The following is a 14,774-nucleotide window of genomic DNA, read 5'->3' as shown; positions in this document are numbered from 1 at the left end:
GTCTCTTAGGGACCAAAATTTGTTTCTATATGTTGTTATTTAAGCCCATTATACTGAGTCGACATGAAGATTTTAACCTTCGCCTCCTCAGTTAGAATATTCTTAAATAGGGGCAGTTGTAAGACCCCAATTTTGACCCTAAGATCCCTCATGCAATCTCAACATATGCATTAGCATTGGGATCATACCTTGGCATCCTCCTTACCCCTCTTTCATTGGGTTTGTTTTGGGAGAGATCACCAAACACCATGTGATTGTATCATACTTGTATATTATCATTTTACTAACCAAAATACCAAAAATATGCCTTTGTATTTACCTAACTCTTTTGTAGGAAGGGCATGATCACCATTGATCTATCAAGTTCACATCTAGGGTTTGAGATCCTCATGGCTAAGAGCACAAACAAGGAAAGATCCACAATGTCTTTAAGCATCATATATGAGTCCCCATGATCTCTACATGTTATTTTGATCAAAATTTCTTCAAGAGTTTGTAGTTGGTTTGCCTTGGAAACCCTAGTTTGTCTAGGTATCTTGGGTAACTTCTTCAACAAACTTCCTCATAAATTGATCAAATTTCTCAAGGGGCACTTAAAAATTTATCATATTATGCATATATGATCCTCCATGAGTCTCACAAGTCAATAGAATGTCAAGCTAGTAAGTTGGTTCATGGTGGTTGACCAGAGGAATTCATTTTATCAAAACCAGGGTTCCCTAGACCCTATCTCCTACAATTTTTGTCATATAAAAATTATTCCAAGAGAAAATTTACTATAAATTACATTCCAAACAACTTTCATGTTGAAGTATAGAGCTAATTTTTCTTGGAAAATCATTTTCCATGTTGAAATATTATAGGTCATTTTGTCTAAACCCTAATTTGAAAGTCAACTTCCCAAGGCCATAACTTGATCAATTTTTATAAGATGAAAGATTTCCAAGTTGAAAAATCAAACTCAATATGTCTACTTCAACTTTTATGTTTGGAGTGAGAGCTAAATAAACTTTTATGAACATGTGATATGAGGATACATTATAGGTCATTTTTGACCAATACCATTAAACAAGTGATTTTCCTCAACTTCAAAAATGCATAAATCTCTCATTCTATATCCAAAGGATGTCAAATTGGTGACCATTTTGAAGGACTTTTAAATAGATACAACTTTCATCAAAACCCGTTTCTCATTTGGAGATCACATTAAAAGTTTAGTAAGGTGGAACATTGAGGTATAGGGCTTGACACTTAGAAAAAATTTCAACATGTTGAAATTTCCAAACTTCCACCTCAAAATTCACCTTGATCCAAGTTCCAAATGGAAAAGTATTCAACATAAGATTTGTTCCCCTTGATCTTAGATTTCCAAAGAGTCCTATTTCATCCATTTTGGATAAGTTTTTCTAGGGCTGCGCATGGTCTTAACAGGTCTGCATCAAGTGGAAAGATCAAATGTTCAAAACATCACATAGCATTGCCTTGCCATTCAAGCTTCATTTCAACTTCATTTAAGATGCATTTGGACCAAAATGGATTGCTTCATGGGCCTGTACATGCCCATGCAAGCATGTGCATGACATTGCCAAATTTGGAAGCAAATTCAAGTGTGCAAATATCATTCTCAATTGCTATAAATACAAGCCCTCTGAGCTCATTTGAAGGACCCCTTGTGTGCCAGCTTTGCTCCCTCTCTTCAAACCCTCACAATTCAAAGGAAAACCTGAGAATTTCCAATTTGAAAATTGAGTTTGAATCTCACTGTTTTGGAGATTAAAAAACTCCAAGATCCAAAGCTTTGTTCCATTTCCAAACCACTTCTGCAAGCTCCCTGAGTGTGATCAAGCAAGGATTGAAGCGAGAAAAATCAAGTTACGCACAACATTGAAGGTATTTTCCAGAAATGTTCTTCTCTTCAATTCTCACTCAATTCTCATCAATTCTCTTGGATCTTTGGTTGTTTGAAGTCCTACCAATGTAGGCAAGAAGATTGAGTTGCTTTAAGGTCAAATCGAAGCAACTCAGTTGACACACCTCAAAATTCAACTCCTCATATTTTTCTATATATGTGGAGTTAGTTAAAATTGAGGTCAAATTCGTGCTCTACGCCATTTTTTCTTTCAGATCATGTCCTCCTTTTTCATTTATGTGATGGTGATAACTGAACCAGTCCGGTGAGGCTCGCCTGAGAAGGTGATCGGATGTTTATCGCCAGTGATGTGTTGGACAGGTTCTGAGCCACATGATCAATTCAAAATGTTTTACTCTCACGCGTTGGTTTTGATTACCATCCATGTGGTGCATTGACTTAAGTCCATGGTGGAAAGCGCGTTGATGACCACTTGATCTGCCACCTCAATTAATGAGGGAGATCAAGTGGTCCATGTTTTTTTGTATTTTCTGATTTTTATTTTATTCCTTTGATTTACATTAATTCATATTAATATTAATATTGATCCAAAAAATATGTGAGTTTCACCAAAAAAAATTAAATAAAATCCACTTTCATATTTTGAATTAAAATTATTTTTTGGATCATTATTAATATTTTTCATGATTTAATTGATTCTGTGAATATTTTTAATTGTTTAAAAATACTTTTAAGTCTCTAAAAGTTCTGAAAAATTTTCTCCAAGGTCCTTTGACCTTGTTTGACCTATGATAAATCTCATGCCCATTTCTTTGGTGTTTTGATGAGGTTTTAGGAATTTGACAAACCATATTTAATTTAATGCATTATTTTTAGTATTTTTTAATTGAATAAATGCCAAATAATTATGTTGAGTCATTTTTATTATTTGTATGGAGTTTGACTTGTGTTGTTGGGCCTTGGTCAAGGTTGATTTGACTTTTCTAGGTTAAGATCATTGGATTTAGGGGATTGATGGAATGTACATTCCATCTCCCAAAATGAATGAATGATCTTAATTTAGTAAAAGTCCTCCTTTGTCCGATTTGAGTTTTATCCATTTCCCCTCCCTCTTCATCTTATACCCCTTCTTTATGCATTCATGTCATGGTCCTATGATATCTCAATGTCCTAAGGTTAGTTGATTGAAAATAAACATAAGTATGGATGAGATTAGGCCACCTCTTTTGCATATTCTTTTTGTGTGTGGTATTTTTCATGAGCATAGTCCAATATACTATGTCTCTAACATGCAATAACACCAAAATTCTATTGCCCGACCTCAAATAGTTGTGACTTCTACATAAGTCCAATTACGATTGCTTAACATAACGCTAAATTTTTGACACACAAGGCCTGGCATTCTAGTTAGTGAGATTGTAAGTCTCCCATCTTTAATGGTATTGTGTGGAAACTTGACCGTTTTTCCTTCCTTTGGAAGATGTCTTGGTTCAAGGATCCATGCTTCTGATAAGTGGGTTGAGTGTTCTCCAAAGAATGACTTAAAATAAAAAATCAAAAGCAATACTAACTACTAACTCATTAACAACTAACATTTACTTCCAAGTTATTTACTTAAATGCACTTTACTTTTAAGTTCTACTCATTTGCCATTATTCATACCATTCTAATTGTTTTATGTTAATGTCCTTATCACTTTGTCCATTTGGACCATATTTCGTGATATATTTTGCTTGTGTATATTCTGTTTGTTTGTGTGGTCTTTGGTCATTAATGTGCATAATAAGAACAAAAAACCCTAAAAAAACATCTTGTATGGACTGATGGTTTGATCTGAGACAATTGGACTTAGAATTTAGGCAACACTCCATATGCAAAAGACTTGGCCAATGCCAACTTTCATGTAACCAAGTGCTTGTAATCTAAAACTTCATCTGATACATCATTGAAGATCCATTTGAGTTCATCTACAACATGATCATTGTGAAGCTGTTATTTTGAACCTGTACCTTATGGCATTGTGGAATTCATCTGTTACGTGGGAAAATTTGAAGAAGATTATGGAATGGCTAAGCTTGGATGTGACTATCTTTATTTGATGCCTTGATCTTCAAGTTAATATTGTGCATTGTTTGTTGCTTGATTCTAATGTCCATTATAGAAGGTATGAACGTCAGGGTAAGGTTTGTTCATCAGCGTGCCACATGTGGCAGCGTCGATGCTCATCTTTGTGTTATAATGGAGTCCATTGTATAAGGTATGAACGATCAACCATTATTCTAGGCCATGGTGTGGACAGACTCTTAACAGATCTTTATATCTCTCCCAAGCTTCAAAAAGCGATTCTCCTTGGTTTTGAGTAAATCTAGTTATTTGGTTTCGAAGAGCAATAGTCTTACTAGGGTGAAATATCTAGCAAGGAATACTCTCCTAAGGTCTTCGCATGTAGTTATTGAATTAGCTGGAAGTAAATCTAACCATGAACGTGCTCTATCCCTGAGGGAGAAAGGAAATAATCTCAAACGAATCGCATCAAGTGAAACGTCGTTGGATTTAAAAGTGTTGGCCAGTTGGATAAAAACTTTTAAATGTTGATTTGGGTTCTCAGTAGCGAGACCTGCGAATTGGTTCTGTTGTGCTAATTGCAGTAAAGATGGTTTTAGTTCGAAATTGTTGGCAGGAATAAGGGGGTTTACTATACTCGAACTAGGATCCTCTTCAGAGGGTTGGACAAATTCCTTAAGAGGTCTCCGGTCGCGATTCTCGGCCATAGCTTTCTTAATTAGGATGAGTAAGAGGCGTGTACGAGTGTGACGTTCAGGTTCCGCTAAAGGATCTACTAAATTTTCGGTACTACGGGTTCTTCGCATTTACCGGCTAATAATGCCTTAGTCTAGACGGTGTAACAACAGGGTACGGAATTTGACGAAGTTGGTCCCCGGCAACAGCGCCAAAAACTTGATCGCTATATTCGCAAGTGCACGAATTGCGTCAGAGTAATATAAAAGAATATCGATCCCACAGAGACCAAATCGTCAATCTATCGATTACTATCGTTACGGTGTTTATCTAAGGCGGTATAGAAGAGATATTGATGTTGCAAAATAACGGTAAATAAAGAAAATAAATATAATGCAGGTAAAGACATGTTTGAATGTATTTCACGTCAGTTAAGTGATGTTTCGATTGTCTAAGTAGAACTGCTTATAAGGCAATATTTTCTACTCTTGAAAAGAATCCGTTTAACAGGAATTGTCGCTTTCGTGTATTCAGAACCGAGTTTACCCTTAAATTATAGCCTTTTATTGTCACTTATAAAAGGTGCGTAGAACGCTAAAGTAGTAAAGTTATTATTAAGAAATAAGACTCGCAAACTTAGTTAAAAAGTGATTTTGATTTGGAAAGTTTACCTAAGGAGTTTCCTGATTTTAAATCTATCAGCGCGTCCGAAAACAGTTTCAAAAATCATTTTTCCTTAAAGTGATAAAAATTCCTAGTTAACTAAGCCAGGGTGCTTTCGCACTCCTTGAGTAGTTAAAACTAACCAAGTTTGTCTCAAAAAACTCAAATTAAAATTCAAAACAGCCTTTAAAATATTTCTACAGATTCAATATGTGAAACATCTCTTTAACCGCAGTCTTTACATTCTAAGCTTTAAAAGATTTAGCCAGACATAGTAATACAAACAAACACAACGATATTGATCATGATGAAAAGTTGTTTTAGAATGTAAGGCGTAAAGAACGAGTAAGGCGTGGACAAAAATTAAATAAAGTAAAGCGTGGACGGAAATTAAATAAAGTAAAGCGTGGACAGAAATTAAATAAAGTAAAGCGTAGACAGAAATTAAATAAAGTAAAGCGTGGACAGAAATTAAATAAAGTAAAGCATGAACAGTAAAATAAATAAAAGCGATTAAATAAGAACATGCTCCAAACGGAGGCTTTAAATCTGGTACAAGGAAGATAAACCTTTGACTCTGAAGATGAAGACGACGGCAAAATCAAAGTGACCCAACTCAATTACACTATGGTGCGATAACCTCCCGATGTGACGGATTACCGCTTTTACAGATGATAAATATAGTCTTAGTGTTGTAAACTAAGTTGGATGATTTGGAAATGAAATGGAATGACCTATTTATAGAGGATTTCAGCAGCTTGCAAAGACCATGGTGCCCCTCAACTTCTCCTTAGTGGGAATGTGAATTGTAAAGGTGGCGCCCGCCACCCCTTCATGGCGCCCGCCATGTGTGGAAATGGGAAAGATCATGGGAACATGGCGGTTACCTCCTGGTTGAGGGCTGATGAGTCATGGCTTCTCCTATAGCGGTCGCCATGTGTACAATATTTGCCGAAAAACCCTATTTTTTGGTCTTTTGGCTTCGTTACTTCTAAAAGGGTCCCGGAAGAGCTAAATATCTTAAAACAACATAAAAGAGAGAATAACACAAGAAAAATGATAATAAAGACTTAATAAACATGTGAAATACTAGTCAAAAACACGATGTGATTCAGTGTGATCAAATTCTCCCACACGTAAACCTTTGTTTGTCCTAAAGCAAAACTCTTTATAGTTTATGCAAGAAAAACAGTATCAACCAGAGTTAATTCAACGCCAAAAAGACTTCTAAGTTCATTCAAGGAATGTATCGATAGGTACTAACGAATCAAACTAAGGATATTGTAGTGACACTTCCCGCAAATGCGGTCATAGGCTCCGTTCCTATACAAATCAATCCATATTACCCCAACATACCTATGTCTTCTTTTCGTCTTCTTAAAGTCCTTTTCATTCAGGTGCAATCACATTAAGCCCGTTATCCGTACATACTCATAGTAGAGTGACCGGTTAGTGATTATGATCTTAAGCATGGGGCTCTGGTACGTAAGTTGGTGTAGCCCTTTTATTTAACCCAATTTGTAGTTGTGGGGGATTGGATCGTAATCCACCCTACCGAGTTCAGCACCAAATACGTCTGAACCAAATAACAATAGGCATATTCTTATATATATATATATATATATATATATATATATATATATATATATTATATATATATATATATATATATATATATATATATATATATATATATATATATATATATATATATATATATATATATATATATATATATATATATATATATATATATATTCTGCATGTTTCACATATGTCTTTATTTTGCTGGGTTAAATGACTGTGTGAGAGTCACCTAGCCCGGATTTTCATGCGACTTGAGAACAAAGCAGGAATTTTTGTGATCATTCACTTATTTTCATCGGTCCCCTACGTAGAGCATGCTTAAGCCGGAGCTGACTGCAAGGATAAACTACTTAAGGACTTATTTGGAATAGAAATTAGGGCCACAACATATGGGGTATCGGGATCGACTCTTATAATCATGAAGCCTACGGTGTTAAGACAATACCGATTTTTAGAAAAAGTTTTCCCAAGTCTTTTACATCCCGTCATAAACCTGTCTTATAGCCTGAATATTCAAGATGCACTGTTTTCTTTGCTCACAAAATTTTTGGTAAGGTTAAATAAATGGGAGAAATACGGATACACTACATGCATAGATGACTCGTCAAACACATGTTATTTATTGAAAGAAAAAGCAAACAACTAAAATGCACAAAACATACTAAAAATAAAGAAAATCAATAAAAAGCGATAAAAATCTCCTCCCACACTAAAACTGAACATTGTCCTCAATGTTTCGATATGAGATAGGGTAGGAGTAACCTGGAAGAGAGAGAGAGAGGGAACTATGGGTGATCATCGGTACCGTCACCGCCCTGGTCAGGATGCCTGGGTCGACGATGTCTACTACGAGTACTAAGTCATTCCTGCAGCTGCCTAGAGCGACCTAAGAGAGACCCTTGGGTGGCCTCGATAAGTGATAAGTGACGCTCAGTAGCCTGTCACTGACGATGCTGCTCATTAGTGATTGCAAGTAAGGACTCAGTGATAGTCTGATGTACTTGCTCACTACGCTGCTAGGAGGTTACCATAAAACTCATATTATTTGTCAGTTGTTGGTTTATGGTATTCAGAAGGTTGTCACGCCTTTCCTCACGAGCCGGGTGCTCGCGCCACATCTCCTCGGTGATGTAAAAACCGGGAGTGGTACCTGCAAAATGGTCAGAAGAAGAAGGTGCAGTATGTGCAGGTGATGCAGTAGGAATATCATGAGCAGGTGACTAGTCGCGCTGGTCATACTCATCATCGGTTCCTTGCTCATCGTCCCTAGTAATGTTAGGTGGCAAAGGACCGGTAAAAGGTGAAGCATTAAGATCATACGTCCAGTTCCTTGCATGCCGCACATTTGTACGCTTAGAGCAAGGTAAAACAACACTGGGTATAGCTACACCATGGATCATGAGGTGAAAACCACCTACTCTCCTCACCTTGCATAATTTCATATCTTTCAAAAAATTTAAGTTAATGGTGCGATGAGGGAGTGGTTCCAAGGTGGCTAACTCATCGTTGAGATTTAATGCTCTAGCAATAGAAGTAATTAAACCACCGAAAGAGATGGTTCCTCCCTTTTTAAGAATGGCAGACATATGTGCCAACATAAAAGGAACAGGATTGATCCTTCTATTAGTGAGGCAACCCTGTAAAAATAGCAACTCACGAGCATTTACTTTGTTATACTTCTCCGGACCAAATATAGTATATGCCAAAAGGTATCGAAAAATACGTATGGTCGGGTTATGAATATTAGAAGCTAAAATTCCTTCAAAGGAAGTGACAACCACATTTGATAATCTATTCCAAAAAGTAAATGCTTCGAGTGCCCATTCAGCATCTTAGGGCATCCCACAGACGACACCCTCATCGTAAGGCATTCCTAACAACCATGCTAAGGCATCGGTAGTGTACTCGTATTCCACATTAAACATTCTAAAACAAATGGTACCTACCGTGCTAGCAGTGCCAGGATAGACAGTGTAAATTAGGGAACTCAAAAATTCCCTAGTCAGCCTATCATAGGTGGGTGCTTTATTAGCAAAAATATCGTGTAATCCTAAAGTATCAAGCATATGGAAAACACTATGGTATGTCCCTAAAGTATGCCCGCCATGGCTTCGGAATTGGTTGGGTCGGATGCTTCTTGGGCTACAACTTTTTGTCTTCATTTTTGCAAGACAAAAAATATAAAAATAAAATAAAATAAAATAGTAAGATAAAATAAAATAAAATGGACATAAAAACATAATAATAATAATGCATATAAATATATGTGAAGAGTTAGTAGTAAGTCACGGGTCGAGAGATCCTAGGAAAGAAAAAAAGCAAACATAAAGTCAAAAGGAACAATAAAAACAAGCCTAAATAATAAACAATGGGAAATATGGAAATCAAACGGCATCTCTCGGTCGGTGATGACATCAATGTGTAACACCTCAAAATTTGCCCTCCTCTCTTGGGACTAGCTAACATATTTGCATATCATTTTAGGTCATTAGGCATTGCATATTGCATATCATGTGGTTACATTGTGCAAGTCATCCTCACAAGTCTTGGTCAGAAGATGAGGAAGTCAAAAGGCAAGCTAGGGTTTCATTGGACTGGTTATTGATCATCTGAGGATGTGCAGGTTCAAATTAGGGTTTCATGATTCTCAAAGGATATTGGTCTTCATCTTGTTTGAAATGATTCATCATCATCATCATGATTTGGTTTCATCAAGTGTTGAAGCACATTCCTTGAGATTAGGGTTTTGACCACTAGTCAACCCTAATCAGTTGCATTGGGCCAATCAGGGCATGATCAGGAGATGGGGTCTATGAGGTATATGGGGATCATCTTATGGTTTTATTGTGCTTATTGAGGCTAGGGTTTCACCCTTGAGCCATTTCATCTGAAGATTGGAGCTCAGATTGGATCAATGCATGGCCAGATTCATCTATCAATGGAAAAAGTCAACTGTGGTCAACTGTGCATGATTTAATGGATTTGGAGGTGGGATTGAGTTGGATACACTTCATTCATGTTGAAACAAGTGTTATTTGACATTCTAAAGCTCAAGAATGAAGAAAATCAAGTCAGACAAAAAATTGCCAAAAATAGAAAGTGACTTGTAATGGAAGTTTCCAAAAATGGAAAGTTTTTGACCTCAAAATTACATGTCCAAGGAAGCTTCAAATGAAAATTTGTTCAACATGAAAGTTGTATATCTTGTTCTAACCTTTCCAAAAAGTCCAAGAACTTGAAATTCCCATGTATGGTTGGCAAGTTATGGTCCAGTCAATTTCAAAAATGACCCATAATCAGAGGGGCATAACTTCCACATGGAGTGTCCAAATTGAATGATCTTTTTATGCACAAACTCCATTTGACATGTACTTTTATGGTGCATAATTGGATTTCATCAAAAATGGTCAATGCAAAAAGTCAAATTTCAAGTGTACAGTTAAAGATCCAGGGGCAAAATGGTCCAACTTGAGAAATAATGGGAATTTTTGAATGGGGATTTTTGCAACACCTCACAAATGATATTTGGAAATGGTTGGAATCATCATAACATGCCTAGGCCTCATGGTTTGAGATTTAGCTTTTGGAATGAACTTGAAAATGAATAATATTACCATGACATAGTGAAATTGCAAATTACATGGCCAATGAAGATGAGACAAGTTGCAATAGCTCATGACAGATATTTAGGACATGTGTGAGCTGGCAATGAGCTGTCACAAAGCTTGTGTGCAAATACCGTTTTGCCCTTGCTTAAGTAAAGTTCATTTTGCTAATTACATGGCATTTGGCTAATTAAAGTGATTAAGGCTTGGTTAATCATGTGTATATATTCCTAATCATAACCAACTTCTAACAGATTTCACAATTCCCAAAATCACAATCTCAAACTCTCCAATTTCTCAAAAAAAACTCAAGAACACATCAAGCTAAAATCCATCGAATCTCTTCCAATTCTTCATCATCTTGCAAAATTCTTTTTGGTTTGATCTCGAATCATCTCATGCTCCATCTGTTTTGGTAATTCAACAACAAACATACACCAAATCGCAGCTGTTTATACAAGGTGCATCCATGGTGAATCCGGATTTCTTCTTCTAGAAGCCATAGCAATTGATCCTGAGCATTGCCTTCGACTTCTTGGAGCTTCTAGTCCATCTGTTTTGACATTACACGCGCGAAGAACATCAATCTCGACACTGCCATCCTCAGGTACTCAAAATTCGAGTTGCATGATTCTTCAAATTGTTGTATGTGTTTGGTAGAGTGTTTATCATAGATCATCGTGACGCTTTTGGTTTATGAAATAGTGGATTGTAGCTCGAGTTATGTGGATTCAAAGTTATGTTGCCAAACCCTAACTCCTTCGATCCGTGAGATTTAGAGACAATTAGGTTAAGCCATGGACATATTTGGATTCTACGTTAGGAGACCTTTCCAACGCCTATTTGATTGTGGATTTTGGTGAAGGTTCAATGTTCATGTGTTCTTGGAGTTCTGGGTTGAAGACGATGCAGTTCTGGACAAAAGTGGCGTTTAATCCGTGTTTTCGTTTGAACTTTTAAAAGTAGTGTTTCCCGCGCCCGCGTGTGCTTATTTACCATACTGCCACTGTTATCATTTAATTAATTAAAACAATTCAAATAATTATTAAAAAAACCACACAAACCTTAAAAAATTCATAAAAAATTATTTAAAAGTCAGAAAAATGTGAGGATTTTTTCTATGGTTTCCAAATTCCCTGTAGAATTTTATGGACATATTTTTAGAAATTGTGCATGGTAAAAATTAGGTTTGACCTAGGGTTGTTTGACATGTATGTATTTTTGACACATTTTGCCATTCCTATTGTGAAATCCTCATGCTCTAAAAGAAATTCTTGAAACTTTTTGTGGTGATTGTAGACATATCAATGGTGATTTACATGTAAATTTTATGAATTTTGGATACCTGATGATTGAGTTGTGAATTTTTGAATCTAGGTGTGACAATTTGTGTCACACCTAGCTAGGTCAACTTTCTGGATTTATTTTCATGACCTAGGCTTGTTAGAATGGATTGAAATTTTGCATGTATGATCATTGACATGTTAAGATGCTATGTGAATTTTTCTGGATTTTTATGTGGCATTTTCAATTTGATTGGCATTTTTCATCTCTGTTGGTCAAATATGCAAGCTTGTGTGACATAGGTTGGTATTATCTTTGTGAAATGCTCATATGGTATTGAATGAACATGAAATTTGGTGTGCTGGTTATAGACACATGATAGGACATGATGCTTTTGGTCCCATTCATTTCTTTATTGTTTTCATTGACTTATGATTTTTTGAAGTGAATGCATGTGTTGATGCCATGGTTTGGCTCATATAATTGTGTCTGTTTTTCTTGATTTTCATTGACATAGTTCCTTTTGTCCAATTGAGCTGAAAATTGACATGCTATACCTTGAATAGGTCCTGTTTAGGTGTAAATTATTTGAGGATTTTTGGAATTGTTTTGATATGGAATTGAATGCAATAGTTCTGTTTGGACTTTGGATGTTCCATTTGACCTAAATTGAATTGTTTTATGCATAAAATGAATATGGTGAATGATATAAACATGGGATCAATTGCTCTTGCTTTTGAATTGCATTAATTTGAGTTTGGTTGAATATCCCTTGCTGTTTAGACATTTTTGTCACTTTTGGATCCTAGGCTTGGCCTAGTGGTCTAGTTTCTTACATTTGCTTGATTTTTCAGGATGAAAAGCACAATGCTCAAGGAGATTGAATCAAGTTAATTCAATTGAGTTTGTTGGATGTTTGTACACTAACATAACTTTGTTTTGTAGGTTGTGAAGCTTGAGCTTGAGCTTATAGCTTGCCTTTGTGGGCATTAATCTGTATAGTCTGACTGATTAACATTTGCTGTTTACTGTTTGTCTGTCTGAGTACTGATGATGCTTGATTGATTTCAGGTACATTTAGTTGCTTACAGTTCTTTAAGAACTTGCTTGCTGCTGCTTGGTTTTTAAACCACTTGAGGTAGGACTTCTATTCTTCATGTAGTCTGGAGACCCGGTCTGTTATTTGGCCGGGCAAACTGTCTGAAGTCCTCCTTAAGAGGCGATGTTTGTGATTGTTTAATATTGTGCCTAAGCAGGTGAAGTCCTCTCTGAGGCAATGGGTGGAAGCCAAGGGATATGCAATCTATCCCCCATTATTCTGTGAGTCGTCCCTCTGCTCACACGGCTGGGTGTTGATGCATTGGGACACAAACCCAAGATCTTGTGCTGTTGCACAATCGAGTCAGAGTCTTTGAGCGTAGAAGGGTCCCTCCATTCTGGACCCACGCTCCTTTGTCTGAAGCTCTCCCTGGTTAGGGATAAGAGCTGTGAGGTCTCATCCTCACTTCACCTTTTCATCTGCTTCACCTTAGCCTCGTAATGGCAAGGTTAAGAGCGAATAATACCCATGTACAGATGACTTGCTTCGGCAGTCAAACCCATTGTTTGAGCCCACTTGACTGGTTATAGTGTGTGCTATGTGAATATTTGTTTGACATGTTTGCTTGAAATGCTTGAATTGCTTGTATGCTTGTATGCTTGCTTCTTTCCTGGATAGGATTAGTTTGCAATTGTGCAAGTAGGTAGAAACCTGAACGTAGGGTAATGATGCATGACAACACTAGGCTCGAGTCCAGCTCCCTGGTAGTGCGTCTTCCCGTGGTTTCTGGCTAGATTTTCTTTCCCTTTGGGGGGAACTACATCGCCCTGATCCTTGTTCCAGACGAGGTATGTAGGCAGGTGGTCGCGCGAGACCACTCCGGGCAACCTTTTTCTTTTTTGCGTGTGTTCACTTGTTATCTGACTGTGTGTTTGGCTTGGATGCCGACGTAAGTCCAGTATATGGCTGTCGGGCTCCGCGTTTGCCCTTTGGTGTGTGTTTTGGTTCGGATGCTGACGTAATTCCATCAAGTGGTAGTCGGGCTCCATGTTTGCTTGTGTTTGTTTGTGTTGTTTGGCGTGCGTAAGCCGAACTACAGTGGCTCTGATTCTCGCTCCAGACGAGATATGTAGGCATAGGATGCGACGTCCTATCGAGCTCCCTTCTCTTAACCCCACCTGTGTTCCCTGTGTGTGTGTGTGATGTTTTAGCAACCTTTTCTTTTCTTAGAACGTGGATCCCGTCGAGTACGACGGACGTGAGGGGTGCTAATACCTTCCCCTTGCGTAACCGACTCCCTTACCCTTTCTCTTTGGTCGCGAGACCATTTCCTTTCCAGGTTTCTCTGAGCGTTTCCTTTCCCTATCTTGGGATAAATAACGCGCAGTGGCGGCTCTGTGTTGTGTTTTTATTTGAGTCCCGCCGGTTGTTTTTTCGCGGATGCGACAGCTGGCGACTCTGCTGGGGAGTTATAGATGTTGACCTGTGCTGGTCCATCTTCCCTAAGCGAGTCCTTCCTAGCGTTTTAGGATAGTTTAGGTTGCTTGTGATGTTTGATTTATTGCATTTATTATTCTGACGGTGTATATATTTGCATAAATACTTGCATGCATCATACTATCATTATTGCCGTCCTCTGTGCAGGTGGTTCCTCTGTTTTGGGGTGGGTGTTCTGAGTGGGGCTAAAACCCAGGCCCGAGTATACACCTAGGATTAGTGTGGGTCTCACGTTCCTCATTTGCTAAATCAGCATAATGTTGCAACGTGACATACCACAAATCGGACGAGGTTCATTTGATAGTGCTTTCCATTGTGGAATATTTCGCTTTGGTTGAGTTACGTCATTTGAGCTATTGACTCTGGTGACCGATCATTTCCCGGATCTTTGGTCTAGACGATCTCAGGAGAGCTACAATGGCACACCCGAAAGGGCAAACCCATTGAGTATCTTTGCCCGATTGTCGAGACTATTATCCGCCTTAGGATG

At 37.5% G+C, this 14,774-nt stretch overlaps 1 non-coding gene across 1 annotated transcript; it reads left to right on the top strand.

Moving 5' to 3' along the window:
• Positions 1-4,151: 4,151 nt before the first annotated feature.
• On the top strand, positions 4,152-4,258 carry LOC127077694 (small nucleolar RNA R71). The gene has a single exon (XR_007787478.1). It is a non-coding gene; the product is annotated as a small nucleolar RNA R71 (small nucleolar RNA).
• The last annotated feature ends 10,516 nt before the right edge of the window (positions 4,259-14,774 follow it).

Source organism: Lathyrus oleraceus, chromosome 4, assembly GCF_024323335.1.
Source record: "Lathyrus oleraceus cultivar Zhongwan6 chromosome 4, CAAS_Psat_ZW6_1.0, whole genome shotgun sequence".
In the NCBI taxonomy this organism is placed as follows: domain Eukaryota; kingdom Viridiplantae; phylum Streptophyta; class Magnoliopsida; order Fabales; family Fabaceae; genus Lathyrus; species Lathyrus oleraceus.
Note: the sequence above shows the minus strand (reverse complement) of the source record. Positions and strands in the feature narration are given on the sequence as shown.